Here is a 9,079-nt window from a genome sequence, read left to right as displayed (position 1 = left end):
GCTCAGGGCTGAGAAGTCCTTGATCAGACTTCCTCACTCCAGATCCCAGGCTGCTAGAACAGCCACCATATTAAAAGCTGTCAGTAGCACAGCAGAGGGGAAGAGGCCTCCATCTAGCAATTAAGTGCTCCATCCCCAGTTGTCTGTGTCTTGGGCATCCTCATAGGGCAAAAGAGCATGCAGACTCTCCAGGTCTCTTTCACAGGGGCTCCACCCTCATGACTTTATCATCTCCCCAAATTCCCCCTCTTCATACTACCACAAGGGAGACTAGGTTTCAACATCTGAATTTTCAAGGAACATCAACATTCAAGCCATAGCCGATGATAAAGTGAGACAGTCAGATCAGCCCCACACTCTGAAATGTCCAATGTCTTTCTTCTCTTCAGTTCCCTCACTCAAGGATGTCTTAGAGAGGCTTAGTGGAGCCCTCCCCGCCAGCATTTACTCTCCCTCCCCTTAGAGACCCTTGGCAGATAACCAGGAACAGAAGCCTGGGGTCATCATTCATATCATTCTCTATGTATTTCCCACACTAGATTCTAGGCATGTGCTCGGGTGGCACTTCCCTGCCCCTTTGTGATGGGTGGGATGACCCGGTCAGTGAGAAGTGACATTTGACAACTGGGGATGGAGCACTTAATTGCTAGATGGAGGCCTTTTCCCCTCCGCCATGCTACTGACAGCTTTTAATATGGTGGCTGCTCTACCAGCCTGAGATCTGGAGTGAGGAGACATGGAGACCCCAGCGAACCCTTGGTGGATATTATGGTTTGGATTTCAAATATTGTCCCTCAAAAGGCTCAGGCGTTCAGAGATGGGGCTCTGGAAGGTGATCAGATCATGTGAGCTCAGACCTCATCACTGTGAATGAGTCATGGCTCAGTGAGCTTGCTAGGAGGTGGGGCCCAATTGGATGAGACAGATCATTGGGGGTGTGTGCTTTGAAGGATATAGTTTGTCCCTGACTCCTTTCTTGCCTCACCACCTCTCTTCCTCCTGTTTGCAATGAAGTGAGTACATTTCTTCTGCCATGTGCTTCTACCATGTTTCTGCCTTACCACAGGCCTAAAAGCAAGGGAGTCAGCTGATCATGGACTGAAACAAATGAAGCAAAATAAATCTTTCCTCCTTTCTTGTTCTCATATATTTGTCAGTGATAGCTGACTAACATAACACAGATATATGTGTACAAATAAGCTTTATGTTAAGAGCCAGTAAGATCGCAGTTGTTTGCTCCTGTAACATGACCTAGCTTAGTGCAAACCTCCAAAAAAGCAAAACCAAGATGGAGGTAAGAAACAGCATGTAGCATATTTTGCCTCTAAAGACAAAATCCCACACTGGCCATCTGCGATGTCTACAGCCCCAAAGGGACTGTTGGCCCTTTGTGAGAACTTGGATGGCACAGCTAGAGGAAAGCTGAGATTACCTACTCAAACTATTCCCTCAACAAGTGTGTGAACTGAGGACTGAGATCCAGGGAGAGCAGGGACTGACAGAGAATAGAATCCTCTCAGGCAGGGCTGGAATTCTGTCACTCATGATACCCCTAACCAGCAGAAAGACTGAAGCCTGAAGAGAACATGGATTTGAGAGCAGATTCCCCATTTAAGGCTCTTCAATATCCTCTCCTGGAGGCAGATTTCCTGCAGCTTCTGCCTGGGAAAGACCAACAGACATGGATGACAGTCTGGCCCTGGGCACCCCCAGTATACCTCAGCTGAGCCTACTTACTGCCTACCTAATATCCATGCTTCCCTTTCTTAGCAACAGAAACTCAACAATCAGGCAATAGGCCCAACCAAGGACTCCATTTCCCAGGTTCCTGTGCAGCTCCTAGGTTCCTGTGTGACCACGTGATTAAACTGTTACTGCCTAAATTGAAATCTACCTAGGACTTTTCAGTGGGTTCCTCTAGAGAAATCCATGACTCAGATGCAGAGGGATAGGAGTCCAAGCACCTTGCCTCAATTCTCAGCCAAAGCCTGGCTTTCTCTCTTGGCTGTATGGCCTTGGACAAAGGGTCACACTCTGAATCTGTGGACTGCTGTGACAACAGATGAATCATCTTATCACAGTGCCTGGCGGAGTACCCAGTGTGTATGAGCTCAATACATGGTGTTCCTCCTAACATAATTACCAGTGGGACAGATGGAGCTATGGTGACAAAAGCCAGAGGGTACAGTACCTTTCAGATTCCAGAATCTTCCAGATTCTTCCAGAGGCTGCTGTGCAGAGGGTCAGTGCGCAATGGCTCCTTCTCTGTCCAGCAACCATTCTCCCTTCTTCCAGTGAGAATGCCTCTGTTTTCACTTGAATGTGATGCTTCTATAATTTAATTTACAGCCGTGAAAAAGGAAGAAACTAACATCTACTGGATGCCACCTATGTCATAGGCAGTTTACATGACTAATTTATTTAATCCTAAGGACAAGCTGGTAAAGCAGATCTACATAGAAATCCTAGCTCAGAGAAGTTTAGTAACTTGTGCAATGTTGCAGATGTGGAGTTGATCTTATACTCTGACACAATCGTCTTAATTAAGAGTGAGCCAGTTCAATTTATAATGTAATCTTTCTAGGAGGGGCATTCATTCATTCAGTAAATATCTGAGTGTTACTGTGTGTCAGGCATGAGAAGCCTTAGAGAAGCCCCTGCCATTAGAGGACCCATTCCAGATGACACAAATATTTCATCTCACAGGACAACACCAGGTAACAGTCACTGCCTGCAACGTTACAGTGAGAGGACTCTGAGAAGGCTCTGGGCTCAGCAGGATGGAGTGAAGTGGTTGGTTACTCAGGCTGGCAAATAGTGCTGTCATGGAGTTTCTGGCATATGCTGTATATCAGCCACCTGTGTTTCAGACCAGTTAAGACTCTTCATGCAAATATACATAACAAAACAAAGATCTATCCTAAAAATTAGAGCCCTGGTTCTAATTTTTATTTTGAAAATAGCAGCCATTGTAGATCTAAAGTAGACCATGCCCTAAAGAAATTCAGGGTATAACTGGCAGCCTTAGAATCATGTGGACAATCCAAGATGATCCTCAAAGAATAGAACACAACCATCTGCCCCACAGTCAGAGGTGAGAGGCCACATGGGTAAGGGTTTCACTTTTCCTGTGATTTTTTTCCTGTGTGATGCTCTTGGCTGAAGGCTCTTCACAGGCAGGCACAATGTCTCCTCTGAGGGATTAAACTCACCATTTGCTGTCCAAGGAGAGTGCAGTTCTGCCCACACTGCTCAGAAGGACTGTGACATGTACCTGCCCACCTTGACAGGCAGTCCTGATACTCAGCCTGCCCTGAGTGGGTACACTGTATCCTTCCTAATGGGTCTGCCCTTATCCAACCAAACTCACCAGGATGTAAACAAATTCCTCTTTTTTTGTTTAACTTTATTTTCATATGATTATTTATTGGGATAATGTATTTAAATTTTTTAAAATTTAAAAGTTACCCCCCCAAAATGTGCTATTAAAAAAAAAAATCCCCCTCAATCAAACACACAGCTCTTTGTTCACCTTCCAGGGAACAATCAATCGAAATTCCTTTTTAAAACAACCAAACTTAATTTGGTCTTCCCTTACAAAAACCCCAAGCACTTAGAGCAAAAACTAACTTTAAAAACATACGGACCTAAGAAAGCACAGACAGATACATGTGCACACATTACCACTGTGGAACACACGCAAGTACAAACTGAAAAGCTACCCTGCACCTGTGGGTGTAGCTCAGTGGAAGTGCTTGAGGACTTGGGCTCAATCCTCAACATAAAAAAAAAGAGGAAGGGAGGAAGGGAGGGGGGGAAGGAAGGAGAAAGAGAGGGGGTAGTAGAAGGGAGGGAAGGGAGAGAAGAAAAGAGAAGAGAGGAGGGGAGGGGAAGGGAGGAGGGAGGGAAGAGAAAGAAAAGTGGCGGGGAGGAAGGCTCCTCCCAGAGACACTCAGCGTGTGAATGTATGTGTCCTAGGTGCTCTACGGTATACAACTGTCCAAAAAATAAAAACAAAACACAAGAGCAGACCAATACTGATTTTTCCATTATCTCACTTGTATCTCAGGAACATTTCCTCATTGCTTCTTCCTTCAATGACTTTAATGGCTTTGTCATCTCTCATAGATGATGATTTATTTAATCAGCCTGCAGTGATGGGTATTGGGGATTTCCAGTTTCCATATCAGAAGCAACATACTGACAGGCCCTAAGACTTCATTGCAAAAGATTTCTAGGAGAAATTCAGTCACAACACATGGCCACTTTTTAAGGCCCAGCACATTTTTCAAACCGTTCTCCAGTCCACTATTGTTCTCACATCATCATCACAGTGTCTCCAAATGCAGACTTCACGAAAAGGCTAAAAAAGCCTTGGCTCACACCCAGCTCAACATCACTGTTGAGGCCCACACATCAGCTGTGTGTACCTGAACCCGACTTCCAAGTTCAGACTAAGGCAAAGGCTTCCTTGGGCGTGGCCACCTGTTTTGTTTACTCAGCCACAGCACCTGACCTGGGCCCATCCCAGTCCAAGGTGACTCAGCTGAACAAGGGGCGGGTACCACCCTTCCCAGAGAAGGAACCAGCTGGGACAAAAGCTACCACCATCCAGGGAGGCAAAGAGACTCTGAGCAGAGGCCAGAAGACGACCCAAAGCAGCAGCTGCCAGCAGGTAAGAGTGGGGCCCATATCAGCTGGGTCAGGAATGAGCAAGACCTTGTCTCATCTCCCTGCCTCCCTGCCTCTGCCCTTCAGAACTTCCTGGGAACTTTCAACGTGCTTCACGCTGGGAGTGAAGCATGCCTGGGCCAGATCTGAGAGCTGAGTGATTTTCTGCACTGCTTCCCACATCTATGCTTGCCCCTTCTCCATTCCCCAAACATCTACCAGAGGCTGGTTCAAACGACAGCTGGACCATGGCACTCATTTTGCTGCTTACCGTGAAGGCCCTAGACAACGGCACCCATAATTAGCTCCTTGACATAGCTCTTGGAGCACACATCCTGCTGAAGTGAGAGGCCATGGACAAAGAGCCTGTTTCCAAAAAACAGAGCCAGGCCTCCTCTTGTTACCTCTTTCTCTGAAGCTGTCTCTACCAACAACTTTCCTGCTATTACCAGGAAAAACCTGCTGGGAAACTGGGCCAATGGCTTTATCTTTCTAAGAACTTGTGTCCTCCTGTGGTGGCTGGAAATAATTCCGCTGGGATGGAACGAAATGATGAAAATGAGAAGTCAGTACTCAGCCCCCACGGAGCAGGGGCTCAGGTAGGGGTTTAGAATGAACATGCTTGGCTGGACTGGGATGTACTGCCTGTGTGACATTCAGTGCCCCAGCTGGTAACTAACTACACACAAGCACTTCTCATCTGGGTTCTTGCTTCCACCCTGCCCCTATCTCCAAACACCAGCCAGGAGGGCTGGATAAGCTGGACAGTGGCACTCACTCTGCTCCTCAAATTCCCTAGTGGCTCCCATTTCACCAGAGGAAATGATGATGTCCTCACCAAGATCTACAGGTCCTACAGGATCTGGCACCCCTTACCTCTTCTCTAGCCTCCTCCTCCACTGCTACCCCTTTGGATAGCTAACGTCAGTCTCAGTGATCATATGTTCCTAAACCTAGCAGGCACTTCCCTCTCAGGGCCTGTGCAACAGCTGTGTCCTCAGCTTGGAATGCTCTTCCCACCATCCCTTGAGGCCTTTACTGTCCCTGAAGTGAGGCTCTGCTGGACCTTGTGACACTAGCCACTCTCCATCTTGGTTCATGTGCTTCTCAACACCTAACAGCCTACAAAGTCAGGGAGCTTTTTATCCTGCTCCACACTAGAAACTATCTTCCTCAAGAACTGAGTCTTCCTTTGTTCACTAACATTGAAAGCATATGTGCTAGGTACTATGCTAAATACTTTTCATACGTATCTTATCTCTTTAAAAATCTAATCCCCAGATAACTCTGATGCAAATGTTATTCCCCATATAACAAAAGAAATGGCACTCAAAAAGGAATTGCCCATTCTCTGCTTTCACAAGTCAGAGGCAGTCTGAGCCCAGTCCAGCCTGCCTCCAAAGTCCTCAGTTCTGTCCTGTCTCCCCTGAGACCTCATGGAAACATCTGCATTTCTTGAAGTCCACAGCTCCACAGCAGGGTGTACACCTGGAGGGTGGAGGGTTTAGGTAGCTTAGCAACAGCCTCTTCCTTCAGTTCAGCAGATCCCTGGGCTAATTTGGCCTTTGAAGAGTTATTCCTCTGCCACGGTAACCCACGCATCCCTCCTGCACACTCTCTTCTCTAGGGCAGATGAGCTGTCCACAGGAACAAGTGGGAGTCCCAGAGCTTCAGCTCTTTAGAACACCATGTTCCTATTCTAAATTCAAAGATGGGGGCTGGAGACCCCTTTCAGCTCTGGTGATCTCTCAAGGATCTAGTGGCTGGTTTCTGAGGGTGTTGCCATTGCTTATAATATCAAGAAATACAGAAGCACAGAGATAATAATATGGCAAGTATTACAGGAGAGGAAAATCCTTCTGGGAGAGAAGGGTTAGATAAGTTCTTTTCAGAGGAGCCAATTACCTACAGAAACTAAGCACAGCAATAGAACTAAGCAAAGTCTTCCACTGTTAAACTGCAAGAGCCAAAGAACCTTTCAGTTACCACATTAAGGCTTTTTTCTTCTCCCTTTCTAGGCCCCGGGTTATTTTTCAAAGGACTCTGCAAACAAAGGTGGGAATGGGGAGAAAGACACGTCTAGGATTTAGGCTTTCTCTTCCATGTCTGCTTTTCCACCCATAAAATAGTAACTGTATGCCTGCTGTGTTGGACCCTATGTTCTGCAATAGGGATTCATGGGTGGCACTAAGTGAACAGTGGGGACAGCAAGCAAATATAATACATAATGCAATTCCTCAGGAAGGCCTTGCTTACAATAGGTGCTTAATAAACATTTGGGGAATTAATGGGTTACCAGATGGGGTTCCCAGAGGCTTCTTTCCAGGTCCTATGTGTCCTGAACAAAGAATTGGACAAGAGGAATATATGAGGTCCTATGGTCTAAAAGAAGGCTTGCTGATCTCTGAGGCTATGTGCTAGATTTAGGGGAAGGCTCAGAACTGAAATTCACCAGATGAACAAAGAGGAGGAATGTGTGAGTGGTACCCAAGACTGAAAGAACAGGTGTCTCCAAAAGCTCAAGGCCTGAGCTGGTGAACTGAGTTTTAGAGCAAGCAAGTAGCTTGGAATGAATGAAATGCACGACGCGGGTTTGAGATGGAGACATTATAGGAGGAGTCACCTTGTTTAGGCCTGAGAATCCATGTCTCATGTGCCATAAGAGTATCTGTCCAGAGGCTGGGGATATAGCTGAGCCGCACAGCACCTTCCTGGCAAGAACAAGGTCCTGAGTTCAATTCCCAGTACCATTAAAAAAAAAAAAAAAAAAAAAATCTGTCCTATTTCAAGGTCGAAGTCTGAGATTCATCCTGATAACCACAGTTGGGTGGGGCTTCAAAAGGCGGGGGAAGGGCAGGAGCTAAAGCTAACTCCCAGATTTCTGGGTCAGCCCATGGGTGGATTTGGTGGGGCTGCAGTGGAGGGGGCAGCACAACTGGGTAAAGCTTCAGAAGGACAATCTGGAGGAAGTCGTAAATATGCAAACGGCAGCTCCTGTGAGTCGCCATTGCAGAACACAGGGCCTGACACATAGCATGCATGCAGTTACTGTTTTAGTAGGGGGAAAGCAGACATAAAAGGAAGTGGAAGTCATAAATACGGAAATGGCAGCTCAACCCTCAGGCCTGGGCCTCCCTATCCTTGAAATAGCACACTTCCCGGCTTGAACTTTCCATCCTTAATGGACACATCAGGTATCTGTCCTAGCTCCAGACTTTCTGTTTCCTGGTTTCCCTACCCTTTTTTCTGTGCCCTACAAATCCAAATGCCTGAGTCTTTTATAACAAGCAGTGGGTCTGATTTCACCATGGGAAGTGTCCTCAGCCAAACTCAAGTCTCCTTCCATGGACAGCAGAATCCCAATCACCAGTCACTGATGGATGGTGTGCCGTGGTGGGGCAGAGTATTCTCAGCTCAACACTATATCAACAGTCTGGGTCAAGCCAGAATCCCCTAGTGAGAGGGTGGGAGGGATGGTGACGTCAAGATGGGTAGGAAGTAATCGGAGACTTGAAGGCTTTTATGAAGCCAAAAGGACGGCAGGGGCCTTCTTGTCAGTACCAGAAACAAGCAGAGGGGAGCTTTGCCCTCCTCCGGGCCAAATGCTGCCTCAATACAGCACTTTTTGTCAGGAGGGAGTGGTTCAGTTGCACTCCATTCTTTCATTACCCACAACTAGTGCTCAGAGGCCAGAGCTGTTAGAGCTAGGAGACACTCGCCCACTCCCCCTCTCTTTGTGGCCCTGGGGACTGAACACAGGACCTTCCTAATGTGCTACAAAGCCCTTTTATTTTTAGACAGAGTCATACTAAGTTGCCTGGGGCCCCCTGCTTCAGCCTCCCAGAGTTCTGGGATTACAGGCCTGTGCAACCATGGCCGCCTACTCATCCACTTTAAAACTCATCTGACACGCAGTTTCCAGTAAACACAGGTCACAGAGCTTGACCTAGCTTTTCACCTCATACCTGATGCTTTACCTGATCTCTTTTTGTGAACGATGGCGTTAGTCACGGGGCCCTGGAAAAAGTTTGAAGTCGGTGATCTTCAGTATATCACCACACCAACAACCCTGCAACGAAGAAGTAGCGATTTTTCTCTCTGCAGCTGCGGAGCACTCTGGGAATCCCTTCCCCGTGCCCTAACCACTAGTACACATGAGCACTAAATGCCTTTGCTCATTAGGGAGGTTGGTCCGTAGTTCTCTTTCTTGTTTGGGTCTTTCTCTGGTTTTGGTATCAGTATGATGCTTGCCTCCAGAAATGAGTTAGGGAGAATTGCTTCCTTTTCAATTCCATTGAAGAGTTTGAGGAGAGTTGGTATGAAATCTTCTCTGAATTTTTTGTAAAATTCTGCTCTGAATCCATCAGGAGCTGGGTTTCTCTTTGTTGGTAGGTTTTAAATCACCCTT

General features: G+C 46.8%; 1 protein-coding gene across 1 annotated transcript in view; it reads left to right on the top strand.

The window, feature by feature from the left end:
- The first annotated feature begins 3,942 nt into the window (after positions 1-3,942).
- The window catches only part of Sdcbp2 (syndecan binding protein (syntenin) 2), a 23,970-nt gene continuing 18,833 nt past the window's right edge, over positions 3,943-9,079 (top strand). The window contains exon 1 of the mRNA XM_005414702.2: positions 3,943-4,675. The gene's annotated coding sequence lies outside the window, so the exon portion shown is untranslated. The remainder of the gene's footprint in view (positions 4,676-9,079) is intronic.

This window comes from Chinchilla lanigera, unplaced genomic scaffold (assembly GCF_000276665.1).
Source record: "Chinchilla lanigera isolate Chin_1 unplaced genomic scaffold, ChiLan1.0 scaffold00195, whole genome shotgun sequence".
Classification (NCBI taxonomy): Eukaryota; Metazoa; Chordata; class Mammalia; order Rodentia; family Chinchillidae; genus Chinchilla; species Chinchilla lanigera.
This window is presented reverse-complemented; position numbering and strand designations above follow the sequence as displayed.